General features: G+C 34.4%; 1 protein-coding gene across 1 annotated transcript in view; it reads left to right on the top strand.

Moving 5' to 3' along the window:
- The window catches only part of Sema3a (semaphorin 3A), a 357,767-nt gene that overhangs the window by 278,198 nt on the left and 66,012 nt on the right, over positions 1-13,557 (top strand). The window lies entirely within an intron of this gene.

Genomic DNA, 13,557 nt, shown 5'->3' with positions numbered 1-13,557 from the left:
TTTGTACTTTTTCTTAGTATTTAAATCATTTTAGCATTATATAAAAGGTACAAGATGTACAAGTTTAAATAAGCAAAAAGATTGTCATTATTGTCATTTAGATTATAAATCATCCTTATATATCTTCCTATCCAGTTAGGAAGGCATTAATTTGATGATTAATTTTTGCTTATTGACTTACACACAGTAGTCAAATATTTATAATAATCTCCATGATATTATGAGAGTAGCTATTGTAACTTAATCTAAAATTTGTATTTCTGCTTTCTCAATCATGTGAGATAATGTTGCCAGTTCCTAGTGTCCCATGTTTGGAGTTGTACTTGGTTCCACACACTTCCCTAATGAGTGTAAGTTTACAGTGTACGCTCATCTACACTTTCCATAGGATGCTGGACTGTCTTTCTCCAAACATAGGCAGGACTTTTCCTGGGAAGAACTAAGCCCTTGTCACTGTTCTCTGATCCATTCGTCTGGTTCTTTTAAATTGGCACCCACCTCTGGATCTCAGTGAAACTTCGGGGGAATGTGGAATCTTTATGACAGTTTTTGTAAATACTTTGCTTCAAAGTCATCATTCAGAGCATAAAAGAGGCCTCCGGTCACCCAAGTCTGCATCTCTTTCCTCTTGTGGCAAGGCTTCTTCTAATTGTACTATTATTTCTCATGGTTAGGAACAGACCCTATCTCAGTCATGTGATCTTCCTGCCTTTTTTTCTTAATTGAATTGCTACTTCTCCTAAATGACCCAATTTACATTTATTTTCTTGTTACTATCTCTTAGTGTTTTCTTTACCATTGTGTATGTGTGTGTGTGTGTGTGTGTGTGTGTGTGTGTGTGTATGAGAGAGAGAGAGAGAGAGAGAGAGAGAGAGAGCGCACTCTGTGGAGTCAGAAAGCTTGAAGAAGTTTGTTATCTTCTTCCAACCTGTGAGAGCTGAAATGAAACTCAGGACATCACACTTGGAAGAAACCACAGAAAGCACTTTCACCCCCGTCATCTATCCAGCACTCTTTCATTCCTTTTTGCCATGATAACTTCCCATGACTTGAAACTTTGATCCATTATCCCATTCAATCTGCTTCTTTTATGTGTGTTCAAGTTCACTCTCTGCCTGGGACCCTTTATCCTCAAGATTTTCACCACTGTTAACTGATTTCAACTTAGCTTTACTCCAACAGTCTACTCCACGCCTTTCTTCCAAGTCCACCCCTGAGTCTCTAGCTTTTCATCCAGCTCTGTTAGAACCAGCCCTGCAGTATTTTCCACTATACATGACCACGTTCTCCAAGCAATCACTTCTCTGTGTCACTTACTTCTTGCTCTCTGAAACTTCTTTTAGCTTTGGCTTCAGTTACTAATTGTTGATTTAAATACAGAAAATGATGAAGATTGTTCATGGCTGAGTACAACCTCATAGTAATAGTAATACTGGGTAATACTACCATAGTAATGATGGGTATTGGACATACAGTCAAATTTCCACCCTACTAGCAGCACCAGAACTATAATGATGCCTACGTGCTTTGAGAAGTTGGAAGTCCCAGTGAGGAACAGAAAGAAAGAAAGAAAGAAAGAAAGAAAGAAAGAAAGAAAGAAAGAAAGAAAGAAAGAAAGAAAGAAAGAAGGAAGGAAGGAAGGAAGGAAGGAAGGAAGGAAGGAAGGAAGGAAGGAAGGAAAGAACTGTAGACTACTACCAATTATTAAAGCTAACATGGTTTGGGGGGTGCAAAATTAGTAGGGAAACCCCTTGTTTAACATCACTATCTGGTCTGTTCTCAAATGGAAATATTTGTGTGGGAGAGAAAATGTTTGTTTTTTATTCAGGAACAAAGTGTCTTTGATCTACTAAGAACTCTAGGAGTCTTACAGGCTCTCACTGTCCATGAGAAACAAAATCTGATTAGAAGATGGAATAACACAAAGGAGAGTGTAGTATCCATTTCATTTTTATGGCCTTAAGGAAAAAGTCATCAAGCTAAACCTGCTTTCATGCTGCACACACACATGTTGACAGCTGAGTCTGAAGAATTTACACTGTGGGAAAACATAGTCATTGTCCCCAGCCCTGTACTTCATCTCTGAAAATGTGTGGTTCATTTGAGAATTCAGTTATCAGTCTCTCAGCACTAAATGTGAGAACTGATTTTTTTTCCAAATTAACAGAAAGGTTCCAGCTGACAGGCTGCAGAAACCAGGTTGTTCTGAGTGCGGGAATGCCGATGTGTTCAAGACAGGGCCGGAGGACTGTGAAATGCAGGCTTTGAGAAATCAGATACCATTTCAAAAAAAAAAAAAAAGAAAAGAAATGTTTATATGTTCATGCATAAAATGAATGAGTTCTGAGGCATCAGCATAGACTACAGATTCAACATTATTGCCAGATATAATGTATTGCCTTGTATGATGTTTTTCAGGGGTCTTCAGGACTATTGAATTAATTTGGGTGTGTATCTTACTGCATTTCCCCAATTAATTCACCTCTTTGGATGAACTAATGAATCAATTTTAGGTGACTTTTGATTTTTGCTCATGCTGAAGAAAAACAAATTACAATTATCAAGAATTAGATCTTGAATTATCATGATTTTTTAAGTACAACCTCACTATATTAACACTTTTTTTAAAAAAAAGAACACACTTTTACAATTGTACCAATAAAGTTTTTAGTCCAGTTTGAACAAGAAAGAATTGAAAGAAATCATACTTTGACTAAAAAAATTAAAATATATGAAAGCTATGTATGTTTGTACAAGTTAGTATATGATAGCTGTCCTCATGTTTTAGAACAAACCCTAATTTAAGTTCCCTGGTGATTAAAATAACTTCTCATTTCAGATATGTGTGGCATGAGTTTGACATGTGCAGAAAGCCATGTTTTTCTCTTGTGCTTCATAAACTCTCTCAATATGTTACAGTTTTAAACTTCAATTCCAATTTCAGCTTCTAATAATTTAGAAATTAAGTTAACTTTTTCTGTGTATATTTGTGGTTAGAAAACAAATTTCTGCTGCTCTTAGGGTAATTATTTCTTAATATTTAGTGGGCTATCTAGTTACTGTACACTTTAGCAATTCATTACAATAGATGGATGACTAGCCGAATTATTATTTTTTATTTGATAAAGACTGTTTTCCACATTGTTCATGTCCTTGATTAATAATGGGATGCTGTATGATGAAAAACTCATCAGCTTTAAAATAATGTTTCTCTTAGATTCTGACCCTTATCTGTGATGGAAAGATAATACTGACTTACTTCCTATAGTTACTATGAAACAAAAAAGGCCAGATAACATGTATAAAAAGCACAGAGATTCTGAACCTTCAGGAGTGTTTACATGTTAGCTAGCTCTGTCCTTTCGCATGCTGCTTCGGCCAGGGAATGCTGGGGAAATGTGTAGGGCTCCTTCTGTCAGTGGTTACTTGGAGCCAGGGTGAAAGGGCAACCTGGTCTGGCTTCAGTACAATGAAACCACACGGATCCTTGAGAGAGCCAAGGCCTGGTGAACACAAACAGAACTAATTACATGCCCAGAGTGTGAGGCTTTCCCATTCATTTCAGGAAGACCTGTTTTCTTTTAGTGGAATTTCCTAACAGGATCGTGCCTGTGGATAAACTGACCCACTTGTTTTCTTTTCTTTTCTTTTTCCTTTTTTCCTTTTCTGTAATTGAAATGGTATGCAAGTCATCATCCGACTTCCTCTCACAGTCATACCAGGATGGTCTGCCCTCATTGGAATCAGCATAACTTCCTCTGTGGTCATGTTCTAGGATATTGCACATTCTCTAAAGATTCAAGTTTCTCCACAGGATGCATTTTTAGAAAAATAAAACCAAGAAACATGACTTCAAATAAACTACAAGAGCACAGATTAATATTGGAACCAGAGACCCAGTTTTGAATTGCCTGTAAAACACTTTTAATAAACAGTTTTAATTCTAACATGGTTGAAAACATAAACCATGTCAGAGGTCCAATTGAATTTTTCTTTAATAAGTAAAGAAATGAATAGCCTATTTTATATAATCTCAGAATTTTTCATGATTTCATTTTGCATTGTTTCAGCGGTTTTAGTAAATGAGTGTATTTTTCTGACCATTGGAGGAAAGCTTCTGCATCAACCTGGCTTTGTGATTGTATGAGAAGATGCCACATCCAGAAGCTGAAAATTCATTTAGTTAAACAAACAAACAAATAAAATAACAAAACCACCAACAACAAAAATAACAAAGCAAAACAGAGACAACCAATTGGAGGACCCTTTAGTGGGGAATGCTGCCCTTAGTTCCTGGTCTAGGGTTCGGGGCTGAGAGCTTCCTCTTCAATGATTACATGCCTCCTGGTGTAGTCCTTGTGAGGTCTTGTTTGGGCACTCATGTTGAGACGTTATGACTGTAGCTTCCCTGACACACTGTGGAGATGCAATCTCGTAGTGAGATCCTGTTCTTCAGACAATCTTTCCATCCTCTCTTTTTAGGGTGATGCTCCCTGAGTCTTACATGTAGGAGGATTAGCGTTATAGACAGATCATTTGGGTGTGAACTAGACCTAAAATCATACATACAAGTAACATTATCATTATTCTGACTGAGCACATTGTATTTTTATATTTAGTAATACACACACACATACACTCACACACACATATAAAAACAAAATTAGTGATATATATAAATATAACCAATTTAAAAAGAAGTCAGAGGCCATAAATTTGGAAGAGATCAAGGATGGGGGGTGAGGGAAGAGTGTGGGAAGACTAGGTACATGGGAAGGGTTGGGAAGAAAGAGAAAGGAGAAAATAATTTAATTTCAAATTTTATTTTAAAATGTTTTAAAAGAGACAACAAAGTCCCTTTAAATATCTCAAACCTATATGAATGCGGTGGCAAAGATTCAGCCTTTCTTAACTTTTGATTTACATCTTCAGATAATTTCCTTCATTTTCTCAGTTGGCAAAGCTGGGCTGGCAGAGTGCAATATCAGGAGTAAGATTTTCATACATTTATTGTTAAATTTGAATAATTAGTCATATTTGTGCCTGAATATGCCTTCATAATCACCTATTATGTATTCTCAAGAATTGATTACCAGAAATATATATCTATGAAATAGTATATAATTCACAATGGTATAATCTGTTTAATAAATAAATATGTACTATAAAATTGTTCAAGTCTTTAAAGTTCACCAAAATCACTAAGCATGATTTTTTTTTAAAGAACTAAAAGTTACCAAATAGCAATGTCACCAATTCCCATCACCAAAACTACATTAGTATAAGAAGTATTCTTACTTTGAAGCAGTTTTCTTTGAATAAATCAATAAAAATGATAATTATTTACAGTAAAACAACACTTTATTATAAATATACCAGAGAATTGATTTATTTTCAATCCTTTATAAAATATACCTAACTAAAACTTTTAAAATATGCTATTTTAATATTTTGAATGATAGTCTTAAAAATACTGTTCTCAGACTTGGTGTATTGCTCAATTTTGAATCACTTATTGACAAGCTAATAGAACATTGAGAATAGAAAACAAGGTAAACAGTGTTATGCTCACTGAAAATACTCAGGTTTTTAACGAAAATTGCCTGAAACAAGACGAGATAATAGCTTAGAAACTTCTTGAAAGCCCACTTCCTTTTCTCGCTCATTTGTCCACATCTCTCTCCCTCTTGATTTACCCTCAGTTCCATGAATACTGCTCCTGTCTGCCCCAATTTCCTCTTCCAATGTCACTGCATTCGGAGCCTGGTGGGCGTCAATAGGGATTTACCGCTGACTCGGTAATCTGGGTCCTCTGTGCAGAGGCAACAAGAAGAGATTTACCCGGAGAAGTAGATACCAGGACAATGCCTGTAACCATGGTGTGATTGGCCTCCCTGACATGGCTCTCAAAAGCTTTCCCTCTGTGAGGACAGAAGCCGGTTTGCAAATTAATTAGTTTCTGGCGGCAGCTTGATTGTTGACCCAGGGTTTGTAGAGTGGAAAAACAATCAGATTAGTGTGCTCAGGGTAAAAGACCAGCACATACTTGCGTGTGGCTTGCTCAGCTTTTGAAGCTATGAATGAAGTGAAACAAATTCCCTTCTGAGAACTCGGCAGAGGTTAAGTATGATGAGCCTGGAGATCCCCAACAGCAGGGGCTGGGGAATTAACCAATTTTAGCTGGAGGAGGGGAACCGATGCCATGGAATATTAATGGCGTGGACAGTTACACAAGAAACAGCTACTTATTACATTCTAATCACCATAAATATGAGGAATAATTTTACAATAGTATTGAATATTGTGTGTAGGCTTGACACAAATAATTTAAGAAAAGAGTTCAGAAGCTTTTGAAGTAGAAGGTATTTATTAGAAGCAAGATGATCTGATGATACCCAAATGAAAAAAAGCTGTAAAACAAAATGTTTTTCAAGGTTAATAAAATATACACTTACCCTACTATTACTTGAGGTATAATCTTTAGGCATCTTATAAAAATTTATCAAAGAAATGAGTCAAGTAAATATTAACTTAGAAGATAAATATTCTATTTTTTTTATTCATTTTAGTCCAGATAATTATTCCTAAAAATATTATAGTCATAAAAATATCATAGACAAAAATTCTAAATGAAATGTTTGATTATTAAATTTTATTTTAATCAAAATGTTTTATATCTTTTTTTACAATTTACCTAACATTTTAAGCCATGTGTAATTTCCTTTTCCTAATACGAACTATAGGTATCTCCCTAAATACCATGCTATTTCATAGCTATTACACTGCTTTTCCATTTGAAAAATTTACATCTTAATTTAAATCACATTAAATCCAGTTTTACTGTCTGCCAAGTCCTTTATTATATAATTCTAGAGCCTTTTTAATATTAAATGTTACCATAATCAACTCAAATATAGTTGATGGTACTCAATTTTGCTATTTTTTTTTTAACTTTACCACTATGCCAGCGAATTTTAAACATTCTACTTGTGAACCCTGAAACACGTAAAGGCATACTTGTACTTATCACAAGCCATATCACCCAGCTGCTTAGTTCTGGGTGCATGAGTAAGAAGTTCTTAATGTAGCTGCCTCGAGAGTCCTGCAGGTAAATTATATTAGTATATATCAGAGCCCCCCATAATTCCCTATGTGAATATGGGAAGAATTCCCTCTATGTCGTCTATGTACATGTGTTTTATATAAAAGGTTTAGCAATATTCCACGTTGTTTTTCTGACACTGGATGAAATAGTCTATGTGGGTACCTAGAGACGAATGTGGTATTATAGAAATGCAGCAGTAAGGTACCGCTGCAGACACCCTCTACACCCCTCACACACTACAGAAGACTGTCTCAGGTATCATTGCTTTTCTTGATCTCTCACACTATTCTGTTTTATTTGATTTTGTTATATGAAGCACTTAGTGTGTTAGAGAGCAGTGAATATTTTGCCTTAAAAAATAAACCATAAAATCATATTGTATTTAACAACATTATCAGGTAATTTTTTTAAAAAGCAAGGATAAACTTGTGTTCTTAATATTAGTTTAGCTCTAGTATGTACAATACTTACTGCATAACTGCACCATTAAAGTCATAGTCGTTGATCATTGTCTAGTATGGGAAGACAGCAACTGCCTGCATAACTCTAGGAAAACTGTCTTTTCTGCTTCCGTGTGTTTTAACTTTTAGAGATATCCATCCATAAGACTTAGAGTGCTGTTAAGATAGGGGAGTTTCTCAGGATGCTGATTCGTCTGTGCCTTAGACGAGCAAGGTGGGCAGCTGGCATAAACTATGCTCCAATGTTCCTTCCTCTTTAAAACAGCAAACAAACAACCAAATGTACCTTCTTTATTTTCATATTATGAAGATTGTGGATGAGTTAATTACATAATGCATTTGGAAAAGTGACCATGGTCACCTAACACAAGCAAAAACAACAAAATTCAGTTGATGTTAATTGGTTTCAGAAAACTAGGATAATTTCCTATTGTACACTTTAACTGTAAGCTACCCCATAAACTACCTATTTCAGGGAAAGCAGTGGAAGATACTTAAACCAATGCCTTTTCCTTAGACTGAGTCTGTAGGATTTCTTTTCAATGATGCCCACTCATTCTGGTGAAAATCAATCAACTGCCCTTTACCTTCCAAGGAAAAGATCTTGAAACTGTTTACCTGACAATACTACTAAGGAATGTTTGTGTATATTAGGTGCTCTTACAAGGAGCATGTCAAGGTGTAATGTTAGAGTAGCCACGTGAGTGAATGAATTAGACAGACCTCTTTCCTCCCAAGTTCTCAGCAAAACACTGCTTATCCCATGGAACTTTTGTGCCATACATATGTGGAGCATTTGAAATTGTATACATCTGATATTCTGATTATTTATAAGATATTAAGAAACAAGGATATCCTTTTGAATGTGAATTATAACGTCTTAGAGTAATTTAATAAATCAACTGGACACAATATTCTTCATTAGAAGCATGCTCTTCATTATTTAGCATGATGATTTGTTGAATAATGACTATTTTTGGATTTAATGAAGGCTGACAGCATAAGGAATCCATCAAAATGGTGCCTCTTCAATATGTGTGTAAATTTGTCTACATTCATGTAAGCCAAATACTCTCTTTTGTTCATTTAGTGGCTAATAATAAAGGATTCTAGGGCTTCCACATCAAAGAGAGCTACCCCTTCTATATATCCATAAAATTCTAACAAGAATTTTTCTTTTGGGATCCACAGAGCCTCTTTAGCTTAACATATAATATTATTTAAATTATTATACAGTTTTGTTTTCAGCTTATATGCTGTTCTATGACCCATTTGGAAATCAGTGAACCTTTGTCTCATTTGTCCTAAAAGTTAAGCAGTTCCAAGGCTAATATCAAGCTAATGTCAAACTTCTATAGAGTTAGTGCAAATTCACTAAGAAAAAAAAATGAACGAGTTATACTATCTGCTAAAAGAAGAACCCAAATCAAACAACAACGAACAGATATGTGACTTGGTGGCCCAAGTCCTTAATTCCAGCACCTAGGAACCTGGCAGAGGCATGTAGAATTTTTTACTTTGAGATAGGTGCCAGTCTGGTCTCCATAGCTAGATCTATACCATATGTGTATATGTTGTGTGTGTGTGTGTGTGTGTGTGTGTGTGTGTATGTTTGTGTGTGTATGTGTGTGTGTGAGAGTGTATGTGTATGTATGGGAGAGTGTGTGTGTGTGTGTGGGAGTGTGTGTGTGTGTGCATGTGTGGGAGTGTATGTGTGTAAGAGTGTGTGTGTGTGTGTATGCATACAAGTGTATGAATTCTGAAGAAAGAAAATAAAGCATGCTGATTATCACAAAACCTTACTTTGTGTAAATTAAAGGATAATCTAATTATAATAACTATTCACATTATTGAATATTTTACAAGATTAAGAAGGATCAACAAGACAATTGATCAATTGCATTAAGAATTTGATCAATTATTGTTAGGTTTTTGCTGTCACCATATTGAATATTTTAACTAGGGGGAAACTGATATACAAGCAAAATAATGCTATTTTCCAGGAAAAGCCTAAAGTACAATCTTCCTGCTGTTTTATTTTTTTTTATTTCCTTTTAAAAGTCAAGGAATAATACAATATCACACCCCTCACAGCTTATATAAAGATAAGTACAGGCCACTTTGGTCAAGCAGTGGTTGTCTAAATAATAAAAATTATAGTGTAATTGCCTTTTGAGGGCCTAAGGTGACTGCATAATCAGAAGTCTTAAACACTGAAATTGTATTATTTATTTCTATACTAGTACCTGCATTTATTTCCTTCCTTGTTCAGATGATAGTGACCCCCACGTGTAGAAGGCCACTGGGATATTGTCTGGGGTGAGGAACACAGCAACAGGAAACAGAAGAAACGTTGGCAGGATATTCAGCTCTCAGGCTGTGTTCTGTGGAGTACAGCTGTCGTTTGTGGTATACTCAGAGGGAACATCAGAAAGCCAATAAGCCATGGCATGGAGGCTTGACAACTTTTGACCACAGTGGTCTTTGGTACTGATTTTATCGTATTGGTTTTATATAAAAATGGGCTGATGCTCCATGTATTGGTCCTGTCTAAAAATGACACATTAGTTGCCAAATCATTTTTCCTCTTAAAATCATATTCTATATTTAAAGTGTTAAGCCCATTTGGTAAAGAATATTCTGATACTAACAGCAAAAGGGAATTTCTTCTGACAACTCTTTTTTTTTTTTAGTGTTGGGATTGAACCCAAGGCCAAGTGTATGCAGGCACTCTACCACTGAGCTACACTCCCCTGTCTGGAATAACTTGTTAACACAGTGGTAGAAACTGATAAGTCAGTACTCTTCCAATTACTTGGGATGTTTAAATGGTCTCTTGGATGTGGAAGCATGAGAAAAAAATTAGTTTTCTAAAGGACATCCCAATGCTATTTTGAAAAAAAACCTCTAAAAACAAAAACAAAACAAAACAAAAAGAGTGAAGAAGAGATGGGAGAGAGGTTAAGAAACAATAATGCCTAATGGATCACGACAATTTCCTAATCACACTTACTTCCTTGCCAAAAAACTACAAGAGATGTATGTATCATCAAAATGAAATGTATATTATCAAAAGTTGAAATAAATACCAATGAGCTATGATACAAAATCTTCTGAAGATTTAACCTCTAGATTTGTAATGTAAATTAGGTTTCATACCCACTTAAGGATTTTTTCACAGTGTTAGAGATAGTGAAAATTTATAGGTTATGTCTTAATTCCCAAGGCTTCTCAGATTGTCATTTTATAACTGGCCATATGGTTGTCAGTAAAAAACAATTAAGATACTATGTAATATGATATTTTAGAGGTAAAAGAATTGCATTATTAATAGGAAGTTAGGAGCAGATATTTTGACAGAGATTAACCTATCCATTTCAATTACTGTTTATTAATTTTTAATGAGTGTCTTCAGTTTCCTGAAACTCAGGCTCATCTCTTTCAACAGTATTTCTGTTTACCTGCATATAATTAGGTTTATTGCCTTAGTTACTAGCATAGGCTGTTTCCAATTCCTTTCACTATTGTTCTTTTCTGTATCCTTCTAGAATGCCTAGTTACTACCATAGTTGTTATGAATGTTATGAATGTTATAAAAATAATGTGTTATAAGTAAATGCTCATATTTGTTTAGGCACCAGTGTGTTTCTCTGGGTGACTTCTATTTTCTGCTTGCAGTATGTACTCACTAGGGACTAAAACTATAAGAAGAAACAAAGTTGCGTAGGAGGAATCCCAGCTTTCCAGGACAACATACACAGAAAGCGAAGAACCCTAGAAGTGCTTGGCCCCTTTGTGAGGTCATAGACATGTATTTCCAAAATGCCTTTGTACCTAAAAGACACTATGGCCCACAGAGTAAAGGAGATTTACTTTCTAGTGAAACAATTTCTTTATCCATTTGATTTTCGGAATCTCAAATGAACATCAGAAATTCAAACTAAAGGTTTCACCATCAAATAATGCAAAGGCATGTGGCTTATGAGCAAGGCTAACACATATCCAAATATCCATAGTTATTTCTTAGAAAGTATGTTTAAGAGATAGCTTAAAAATGAAGAAAAACTACAAATTGGTTTTAGTTTGAAGAAAATATGGGAATCAGCTAGAAGCAGTGAAACTGTAGGTAATATGAATATATATATATATATATATATATATTAGAAGATATATATATTTCACTGATAAATAATCCTGACCATTAAAAAAAAACTAACGAAATCTAGAGCAAAAATTGTAACACAGCAAAGAGATTGCTTCATAGAAAAAAATGGCTGAAAATAGAGGAAAATGGTAAACATCATTCTTTTCCACTCAACAGAAGTTCAATAATTGGTGTCTGCACTGTTAAAGAAAATTTAGCACTTTCTGTATCTGGCTTTAAAATCAACAAATAAAACATAAATGAGTGAGTCATAGCCAACATTTGTAGCTGTAGACACAGAGAATTTTCTAAGTATATAAGTGTTTCATTTAGCTGTACAGCTTTAATTGTTATATTAAACTGAGTGTTTATTAAGGGATGAAGGAAAGTTAAAATAATATGCCATGACTTCATTTCTTATAACTTCAAAATCATAAGAGACTAAGCATAATTTATTGGTTTCAGAACCATTATATACTAATTGGTAGTTTCTATCACGAAATTATTACATACCAATGGTTATTGAAAGTTTCTACCATTAAGGAATCAAAAAATACAGTCAGTTCCCATTATTTGGGGACTTGTTATATAAATCTGCAAGATGCATTTATGTTTTATCTATCTTTTGTTTGTATTTAATCTCTAACCACTTATATTAATGTCAGTAATATCTTACCAAATATTATTTTTTAAAATAAAGAATTTTTTCATTGTCACCTTTTACCAACTAATATCTACATTACATTTCTTATCATATTGCCTAAGAATTTATTATAATTAATATGAGATAGTATTATAAAAGATAATAGAGTATTGATCAGAAATGATAATTACTGGTGTTTTCAATATTTTTTCATGGATTAATGTGAAAATAAATCTATTAAAAAGCAAATTTAAATTATGTTTAATCTATATTAAAGACATTAAGTGTTATTTCTTAACAGTATTAAAATACAGTGAGGGGAATTTTTATTTATTTAAAATAAAGTTGGAGGTATCAGGTTTAGGGAACGCATTTATTATTCAAGATAAAATATCCATAGAAACAAATCTCTATTAGAAATCCAAACAGGAAAAGGAAAAGAACTAGAGCTGGTGGGATATCTTCACTGAACAAAGATGGAAAGATCATCAGCATCAGTGGCAAGTGTAAAATAAATCCGTCATTTTGTTCATACTGTTGCCCCCATGGCCATCACACTGTCTGCTGAAAGTTTTAGCAATTGAATGTGCTGATGTTTTAAGATTGGATCTGTGTAGAGAAATAATTGAAATGATGTACTGTAGAAACCCTCTATAGCCTAATGTTTATTAACTTGCAGTGGGCTTCCTCTGAGATCTCCCTCTCCTCCTTAAGCCCTGTAGAGTGCTTTAAGTAATAAAAAATAGTGTAACCTTTGAGGGAAAGAATAACCTGCTCTGAGTGGTAAAGAGCAAGTCCCTGCCTACTGGACTTGAATCCCATTGGTTTTCTTAGGATTATTTATTGTAGTTTTATGCTATAAACTATATTGTCATATGATTTATTAATATTCTATAATATGCATAGCCCTGATATTTTCAAAGATAGTACAGAGGAAATCCTTATTAGGTTACATATAGATTTTTTTCTGAATAAAGTAACACACTTCTCTTGAAAAAGGAAAAGTTTGCCAAAGTTAAAGCACTCTGTCCTCCAGTGGTTCACAAAACAAAGAACGACCTTACCTGTACATATCTTAAATCACTGAAAACCTAACTTGAAAAACACATTGCTACTAAATGTATGCCCCTTGGACTAATTAACAATATATGTCTCCTGCGGAACGTGTTCAAGGGAGAGTTTCACAGATCATACAGAATGACTA

Source organism: Peromyscus eremicus, chromosome 3 (genome assembly GCF_949786415.1).
Source record: "Peromyscus eremicus chromosome 3, PerEre_H2_v1, whole genome shotgun sequence".
Lineage (NCBI taxonomy): Eukaryota > Metazoa > Chordata > Mammalia > Rodentia > Cricetidae > Peromyscus > Peromyscus eremicus.
This window is presented reverse-complemented; position numbering and strand designations above follow the sequence as displayed.